This window comes from Cibotium barometz, chromosome 52, assembly GCF_041138505.1.
Source record: "Cibotium barometz isolate CiBa-2024 chromosome 52, ASM4113850v1, whole genome shotgun sequence".
NCBI classification, from domain to species: domain Eukaryota; kingdom Viridiplantae; phylum Streptophyta; class Polypodiopsida; order Cyatheales; family Cibotiaceae; genus Cibotium; species Cibotium barometz.
Window position 1 is genome coordinate 14,515,196 of NC_141097.1, and position 10,155 is coordinate 14,525,350.

Sequence of the window (10,155 nt, forward strand, 5' to 3'; positions counted from 1 at the left end):
AAACCCAAAAGTCACATGGTCAGATCAAGGAAGAGACTTGCACTTGGTCCATAGAATCGCCGCTTTTTTCCTCAACTTAATCGTAACTATTTATATCATCGCAGGAATCCCCTGATCCAGCCTAACCCCAACCGGTGGCCCATGGGTTAGCCAACCGTCCAACCACTGTATTGGTGGGATTATTTTATAAAAATTTGGTTATGTTTTGCTCGGTTACCGAGGAAAAGAGTTCCCAAGTCCCCTAGACGGCGTTTCAAGCAAAATTCAAGGTAGTCATACCACTTACACACCCAATATAAACTTACCATTTTAACGGGCTGTCTTTAAAACAATATTTCAATGAAATCATAGTATTAGTGATCATAATCCTCCAAAATATTGAGTCCATTGTTTTTCAAAATATATCATCCGGACTCTCGGTTGAAGACCAGCTGGTCAACCAATGAGATCCAATATCAAAATTCCATTCACAAAAGTCATTCTTTTGGCTCATCCGTATCTTCCTCGACGTATGCATGGGTGTCCTAGAAACGGTGAGCCCGTGCATTACCTGGTCAGAACCCTCTAGGATCCTACTTAGGTGTTCTAACACTTCAGTGAGGGACCACTTCATCATCGGTCCTCGCCCTTCGTATCAGAAGCGCACCATTTTAACCATACCGAGGCTGGTCAAGACCTCGGCAGGCTTTGCTGCAAGCGACGTCCCTCGGCGGCGACCCCCCAGCTGTTGCAATGAATCTCTCCTTAGTTAAACACATACCAAATGCTTCCTCCAGCATTCTGGTGTAAAACAATCCTTCAAAGAAAACAGAGTTTCTATGCATGTAAAATTCTCGGTTTGAGATTGGTTCCACAAAACCCTTTTCCCTTAATCCAGATTTTCTTAATGAAAATCATTGATCTCTCAATAGGGTAATCTACCCTTAGGCGCTAAGGTCCCTTATATTATTTTTAATCGATTCCTAATGCACCTTGGAGAATTTATTTTGAACTTCTGTTTCAAGGAAATATATTTTAGATATTAGGAAAATTTTTATATCTAAAAATATCTCAATATCAAATTACATCTGTCTAAAATTTTTCTTCTCTCTAGGCAAAAACAAGAAAAAATAATATTTTCTTGCATTCTGAAATAGGGAATGATTACAGGGGATTGAGGTAAAAGCTTATTCATTATTCAAGTTGAGGAGGAATCTTACATCCTCTCCCACTTGAAAAACGCGAGATGTCCTCATCTCGCAAAGTGGGGGTAATCTTTTGCCAACTCTTCTTCTTTCTCCCAGGTGGCATCTTCTAGAGGAAAGAACTTCCACTTGACTAAAAACTCTTTGAGGACTCTGCTTCTTGAAAACCTTCTCCCGTAAAGGATTTCTTTACGTTGGAGTATCATCTGGCCTTGAGTCGAAGAAATCATTTGTTCATCATCAAGCACGTGACTCGGGCTAGGTACATATTTCTTAAGCAAACTGACGTGGAATATATTATGTACCTTTAGATGGGAGGCAGAAGAAGTTTATAAACTAGATCGTCTACTTTCTTTATAACAGCATACGGTCCACACTATCTGGGAGACACTATCTGGGAGAGAGCTTCTTGTACTTCCCTAAAGATAAGGAACTTCTTTTTGGTCATACTCGAATAAAGACCATATCTGATTCTTCAAACTCTCTCTCTGATCTCTTTTTATCTGCATATTGCTTTTGCCTATCTTGGGCTGTCTTAATATCGTTATGGATTAATTGCATTTGCTTGTCCATGTCATCAAGCATTTGTCTAGACATTTCAACTTTGATTAATGGGTCGTCGGACCAAGTTAATGGTGTAAGGCAATCTTGTCCTCCATACAGAGCTTTGAAAGGGCTCATCCCAATGGTCGATGATAAGAAGCATTGTAAGCAAATTCAACTAGATGCAAATGGCTTAACCACTTCTTGGGTTCCCTGCCGACCGAAGAATATCTTCTATTACCTGATTCACTCTTTCAATCTAGCCATCAGTTTCGGGGTGATAGGCTGTGCTGAGATCCAAGAAAGTTCTTACTGCTTTAAAGAATACAGTCTAGAATTTTGATGTAAACTTGGGATCTCTATCACTTACTATTCTCCTGGGTAAGCCATGCAATCTGAAGATCTCTTTAAGGAAAACTCTGGCAACATCCCCTGCAGTGTATGTTTCTTTCACTCGAATCAAATGGGAAACTTTAGTTAGTCTATCAACTACCACAAAAAAAGAGTTGTAACCTGATTGCACTAAAGGTAATCCAGTGACAAAGTCCATATTGATACATTCCCACTTCATTCGTGGAATGTCCAGAGGCTGCAGTTTTCTTGGCATCTTGACTCTCTCTGCCTTGATTCTCTAACACATTAAGCATTGCCGCACATGATCAAGTATATCCTTTTTTAATCCTGGCTAGAAGAAGCTTTTCTTCATAGACATATAGGTTTTTATAAACCCTGGATGTCCAGCTATCAGGCTATCATATCTGATAATTATAATACATGCACCCTTCATCTAATTTGTACCCAAGAACTCGACTCATTTCCTGAGGAGTCTTGCTTTCTTGCACCAGAAGGGTAGCAATATGGGTAAAGAATTTATCCTGTGCATGATTCTTTCCCTTGCTTCACTCATCAATGGATTTTATGCCATTGTAATTGCAAGCAAGGAGGATTTTATGCTGAGCACATCTGCCACCACATTTTCTTTCCCTGGTCGATACTTGATTTCAAAATCGAATTCTTGCAGGGTCTTCATCCATCTCCTTTGACGCATGTTGAGATCCCTTTGGATAAAGATCCACTTCAGAATTTGATGATCTGTCATCAAGGTGAACCTCTGTCCCAAAAGATAATGTCTCCACAACTTGAGAGCATAAACTACTGAGAGTAACTCCAAGTCATGGATGGCATAGTTTCTCTCATGTGTTCTGAGCTTTCTGGGGATAGGCCAGTGCATGACCTTCTTGCATAAGAGCACTGCCTAAGGCAAACCCACTGGCATCAGTAACTACTTCAAAAGGTTTGGTAAAATCTAGGAATTTAAGGACAGGGTTGGTTTCTAAGGCTGTCTTCAGCTTATCATGGCACTCTTAAACATAGCATACCACTAAAATAGGAAACTCTTCTTGAGAAGGTTAGTTAAAGGGGATGCTATCTGAGCATACCTGGGTATAAAGATCCTATACAATCCGGTTAATCCTAGGAATCCTATGACTTCCTTTACCGTCTTGGGTTCCGGCCAATCTACGACTGCTTGGATCTTTGCGGGGTCAGAAAACTCCCATCTTTAGACACTATGAATCCCAAGTATTCCACTTGGTCAACAGAAAAAGAACACTTACTCTTTTTTGCAAAGAGTTGGTGCTTCCTTAGGATTTCTAGGACCTTGTGCACATGATCTTCATGATCTGCAACATTCTTTGAGTATATCAAGATATCATCAAAGAAGACAAGAACAAAATCATCCAAGTATTCTCTGAGAATATCCTGCATAAGACGATTAAACATCATCGGGGCATTAGTCAATCCAAACGGCATGACTGTGAACTCATAATGCCCATAGCGAGTATTGAATGTTGTCTTTGGGATGTTCTCTTCCTTGATTCTGATTTGGTAGTACCCAGATTTGAGATCTATCTTTTTGAACATTTGGGTCCCACTTAACCGATTCAGAACTTCATCAATCCTTGGGATAGGATACTTATTTTTAATTGTTAATAGATTCAATCCTCTGTAGTCAATACAGAGTCTTAACGTTCCATCTTTCTTCTTTTGAAAGGAAACGGGCGCCCGTCGTGGTGAGGGTCTGATGAATTCTTGCTCTAACAATTATCTTAACTGCTCCTTAAGTTCTATGGGTTCAGGGAGTGGCATTTTGTATGCACGCTGGGCTATTGGCTGAGCTCCGGGTGTTAACTTGATCTCATGATCTACTTCACGAGACGGAGGCATCTCAGTCAGCTCTTCTGGTGGGAACACATCTGCATACTAACTTAACCACTCTGGTTCTTTAGCCTTGCATTTTATATCTACCGGATTCATCTTAACGACATAAATATCTTACCGCTTTCTGAGCCCTTTTAATTATTTAGAAGCCTTGACTAATTGCAGCACTGGGGATCCGAAAATTCTAGTTCCTTGAACTTTATTCTCGTGAAGGTCAAGGAAAGAGATGGTTCCATTGTGACAATGAATGTCAGCCGCCTGATTCTTATGGAGCCAATCCATTCCAAGGATTCCATCATAGATTCCCAAGGGTAGGACTCTGAATTGGCACTCTGTTATGTTCCCATCTAGACCAAATTGAATAAGGTCTATCTCAAGGTGTGTGAAAAGAATCTTTCCACTGTCCAATTCCACTTGCATAGGTTTCCCTGATTTTTGATTTAGGACTAACTTACGTAGACATCCTGGGGAAATAAAAGAATGAGTAATGCCTGAATCAATCAAAAGCTTGAATTGCTTACCCTGGTACTCTGCTAGATTCTTGAGGACTGAAAAATGACGCGATTATTTCTCTAATGCTCAATTGCGGCATAGATATGTCCTTTTTCTTCCTTTTTCTTCCTCCACTTCCTCAACTATAGTGATGCATCTATCTGCTGTAGTCTAAGGTGAAACTCTCTCTCTTTGGTTACCCCAATTCTGGGAGGGAGTTCGAAGTCTACTTTGCATGGAGGTTGCAGGGGCTAAGCTGGCACTCTTCTGGGGTTGCCCTGATTTTGGCACGGGGGACCCTGATTGGACTGATACGAAGGAGACTGTCTCTGAATTCTAGGACCCTGGCTTCCTTGGCCCATAGAAGGAGATGGGCAATCCTTGAGTAGGTGCCCAAATCCTTGACATCCGAAGCACTTGTTCTCACTTTGCAGCTCTTCTCTCTGCATTCTTGAAAGAGCCAGAGTTCCTGAGAAAGAGCTTCAAGGAAAAGGTCTTCCTTCATTCCTGAAACTTCCTAACTCTAGATTCTCGTTTGGGACCTTGGTGTCTCTTTGGAGGCGGAAGGTTGGAAGAACTTTCGTGTGTTGTCTGGAATCTCTTAAAGGATGAGGGAGCTGGCTTTGGTGCAGGACTATAACGATGAAGGCTTTGGCAAAGTCCACCATTCTTACCGCTTCAGCCATATGGAAACTAGCTTGGCATTCTTGACTAGGGTGTCTAAAGGTTTGTTCATTCCCTGAATGAACATGGCCATAAGTTGCTCTTCGTCTAGTGGTGGTGAGTACTTGAGGAGAAGAGAAAATGCCTCATGATATTCTTCAATAGTTTTGCTCCCTTGGTTTAGCTCTAAGAATTCATTCATCTTGGTTTCTGAAAATCCCGGGGACAAAATCTCTTCCTTAGATAGGCTTTGAGATCATTCCCAGACTGGGTATTCCTATTCAGCTGGTTAGTGTCGCAATGGCTTCTCCATGACACCCTAGCTGTTTTCACAATCTTCAGCCTAGCGAGAGCCATTTTTCTCCTCTCGTTGTATCCGGTGACATCAAAATATTCCTCCATGGCTTCAACCCACTTCTCCACAGCCTCGCCCAAGTTCTCTCCTTCACCTTTGAAGGGTCCTGGCTCAGTTCTGTGAAGAGTCTTGCAAACGTCGGGGTCAAGCTCTTCCTCACTCATCAGTGAGAGGATCTGGCTATCGGCCATGGTTCCCTTGCCTCAAAATTCTGCCAAAAATGATACATTATTAATTTTTTATTTTGATTTCGTCAATGAGATCAAAATAAAAATGAGGTTCAGAAAATAATTTCCTAAACAAGATAAAAGATCTTATTGGATATCTATGACATATGTCCGAGTAGCAGATTTTTCTTTATCAATTCGTCATATATAATAAACAATCACTTATACAACAGGGAATTTTTCCACAAAACATTTCTTTATTTATATAAAGGTTGCAATACGTACATAGAGCCTCTTGGCTCCAGAAAGTCAAAACCTCATGAGAAAATGCATAAGATGGCGATACTGGTGGGCTACAGACATGCCCCGACACAAACGTTCCCTTACTGCCAAGGGAGAGGATCTGGCTATCGGCCATGGTTCCCTTGAGGATCTGGCTATCGGCCATGGTTCCCTTGCCTCAAAATTTTGCCAAAAATGATACATTATTAATTTTTTATTTTGATTTCGTCAATGAGATCAAAATAAAAATGAGGTTCAGAAAATAATTTCCTAAACAAGATAAAAGATCTTATTGGATATCTATGACATATGTCCGAGTAGCAGATTTTTCTTCATCAATTCGTCATATATAATAAAACATCACTTATACAACAGGGAATTTTTCCACAAAACATTTCTTTATTTATATAAAGGTTGCAATACGTACATAGAGCCTCTTGGCTCCAGAAAGTCAAAACCTCATGAGAAAATGCATAAGATGGCGATACTGGTGGGCTACAGACATGCCCCGACACAAACGTTCCCTTACTGCCAAGGGAGCTACTATCTTCTTCTTTGGAATAAAACAACTAAGAAGTCTAAAGATATGGCAGGAAAGTTTGAAATCTTGAGGCGTAGGGTGATATAAAATAACACCATGAATCACTTTTAGCCTCATCAGAATCATGGCCAACGAGGTATTTTCCCTCACAGCATCACACGCTGGTCGCAAGAGGCATGGACATACTGCCTTGCAAACCACTTGTGCAGCCGTTTCTCTGCTAGGTATGGGAAATATAAATCCTTGAAATGGGAAACATAAATCCTTGAAATGGCTTGCGATTCTAGCTCGGCTCGTTCCAGTCGTAGCGAAAGAGGTGAGATGCTCAAAGGCAAAAGCAATCATATCTTGTGACTTGGTGAGATCGGGAATACCGGATAAGTGTGGAACTTCCATCTATAAAACCAAATTCTTTGATTTAAAATCTTCATTAATGAAGCTTAAGGAATGAAAATACAATACATAAATGCTCTTTCTAAGTTTTTATTATAAATTTCTGATAAGAATTCATTTTTTCTTATTAGCTTTCAACAAAGCTGTGATACCAACTGTGAGACCCCTGCCTCCTCCACGATGACCTCTCCGAGGCTGGTGGGGGAAGCGACATCAGCCTCTCACGTGGGGCAAGGATCCACACTCGGGGCCTCGCCCACAAATATCCAGACAAGAGATTAGCCCGACGGTTCCTCCAAAACCGAACTCGAAAAAACTTCCCTTGCTCGAAAAGCACGAACAATTCCGCCAAGAAAATCATCTAACGGGAGAATTGATCTAACGAGTCAAAGTCTTAACTAACTAAACTGATCTGACCAAGCCCGAAAGTCACATAATCAGATCAAGGAAGAGACTTGCACTTGGTCCATAGAATCGTCGCTTTTTTCCTCCTTTAGCGAGGCATAGCCAATGATTCCCTCCCACAGAACAAGGGCCTTCCTAGGACTTATTCTAACTAATGTACCTTAATCGTTACTATTTGTATCGCAGGAATCCCCTGATCTAGCCTAACCCCAACCACTATATTGGTGGGATTTCTTTATATGAAAATTTGGTTATGTTTTGCCCGGGTACCAAGGAAAAGAGTTCCCAAGCCCCCTAGCCGACGTTTCAAGCAAAATTCAAGGTAGTCATACCACTTACACACCCAATATGAACTTACCATTTAATAGATTCGGCTCTCTTTAAAATAATCTTTCAATGAAATCATAGTATTACTGATATTGAGTCCATTGTTTTACAAAATATATCATCCGGACTCACCGTTGATGACCAGCTGGTCAACCAACGAGATCCAATATGAAAATTCCATTCACAAAAGTCATTCTTTCCATTCATCCATATCTTCCTTGACGTATGCATGGGTGTCCTAGCAATCGCAAGCCCGTGCATCACCTGGTCAGAACCCTCTAGGATCTTACTTAGGTGTCCTAGCCCTTCACTGAGGGACCACTTCGTCGGTCCTCGCCCATCGTACCGAAAGTGCACCATTTTAACCAGATCGAGGCTGGTCAAGACCTCGCCCATCGTACCAAAAGTGCACCATTTTAACCAGATCGAGGCTGGTCAAGACCTCGGTAAGCTTTGTCACAAGTGACGTCCCTGGACCACTCCCTGCTAGCTTTGCAACAACAAGTCTCTCCTTAGTTAAACACATACCAAATGCTTCCTCCAGCATTCAAGCGTAAAACAGTCCTTCAAAGAAAACGGAGGTTCTATGCAAGTAAAATTCCCGGTTTGAGATTGGTTCCACAAAACCCTTTTCCCTTAATCCAGATTTTCTTAATGAGAATCATTGATCTCTCAACAGGATAATCTATCCATTATTTGACTAAATTTCCAACTAGATTCTTGATGATTTCGGTTAAGGGAAAACCATGCTAATTCAACGGTAGTCTATTCTTTGTGTCAAGAATTGGAATTGGTCATCACGAGGTTTTTGCTTGATTCAAATTGGAGAGATGGGCAAGTAGTTTACTGGCCGCAATTCTCACAGTCGTAGTCGTAGTCTACAGTTGTAGTCTAACCAAAATTATTCGGTTTACTTCTAACTTTGATTCCAAGGATTTTCTTCAAATAAACATCTACTAAACTTCTAACCGTAAGAAAAATTCCAACTTTATGAATTTTATTCCTTCCTAACCATAATAGATTAACAAATGGTTCTATATGAGAATATCAAATTTTTTTATAAAAATATTCTTCTTCCATTAATCTAATTTTGGGTAAATATCAATTCGATCATTAATCCACATGAAATATCTAAGAATATTCTTTCTACCAATTTAATTATCAACCCTAATTTTCTAGATGAAGTTATGGTGAAAATTCCTCCTTTGTCACCAAAATGTAATTTAAACCTTTCTCTACTTAAAATACCATAAAAATTCTTTTTTTAATTAAACACAAATATCCATTTTTTTGAATATGCTCAAAATTCCTCTTTTTGCATTTTAATGATTGAATTCCAAGTGTCATGGAAATTCCTCTTTTATCATTTAAAAAATTCTTATGCATAAAATAAATTCATCTAAAATTTCTATTTTTTAAATTAAATAAAATATCCATTATTTAAAATGTGCTAAAAATCCCTCTTTTTCTATTTAAATGATTGCATTCCAAATCTCATGGGAATTTCTCTTTTATCATTTAAAAATTTCTTATACATAAAATAAATTTATCTAAAATTTCTCTTTGAAAAAAAATTAAATATTTATGCATAAATACTAAAATTTATTACACATGAATATGATGAAAATCATTCTTTTTTCATAGCATGTCAAATCCTAGAATATGGTAGGAAGTCCTCTTTAAGCCTTATGCATAAAATATGATATGTATTATTTTCTGAAATTTTTGCCATAGCTTCGCTGATATTACTAATAATTTTTAATTTTTCTTAATAGAATAAAACATTGTATTGCAAATATGATAAAAGATCTATTCTTAAACTTAAATCTAAAATATAAATTTAAATCATAATTTTAATCATAATCATAAACTTAATTATGATTATTCTACTAGATTAAGCTATTTCCATTATTCCTCTTTTCCCAAATTGATAGGATTATCTCTTTCTCATTTAGAATCAATTAAAGTAGCTTTTAACTACTTATAAATATTCTAAAAGAATTTACCATTATTTTGTTAACATAAAAGCATAAAAAATACCATTTTCTTATCCTCTAGCTTAACAAGCTTAGAGTTTGGTTTTGAAATAAGAATTTATCAATGAGAAACATTCTTTTGCTAAAGAATTAGCCAGGGGATGGTCAAAAAGCGAGCCAAGAGCAGCGAGCACAAAGCAATGAGTAGAGCTCATGTTCTTGTGAAAGTGAGCAGGTAGGGGCATGGTATGATGTTAAGCGAGCATGAAATGTTAAAGAGAAGAGTGGAACCACAGTGCAATTCTGTAGCAATCAAACAAAGAAGACATGAAATGTTCTAAAATGACCATTGCAATAATTTTTTTTCTCGAACCAATGGTGCAGATACAAAAAATCACTATTAAACCCATATTGCTTGGCTCGCTAAAAAGATGTTGAATCTATAGTATTCACAATGTTGGAGAGCCATTAGCAAACAAAAGACAATAGACAGGAAAATTTATAAAATAACCAAAACATTTCCAAAACAATATCTAATAAACTCGGACTACGGTTGAGCTGGTATGACATGACCCCCATACATATTTCAACTAAAGTGGGTTGCAGG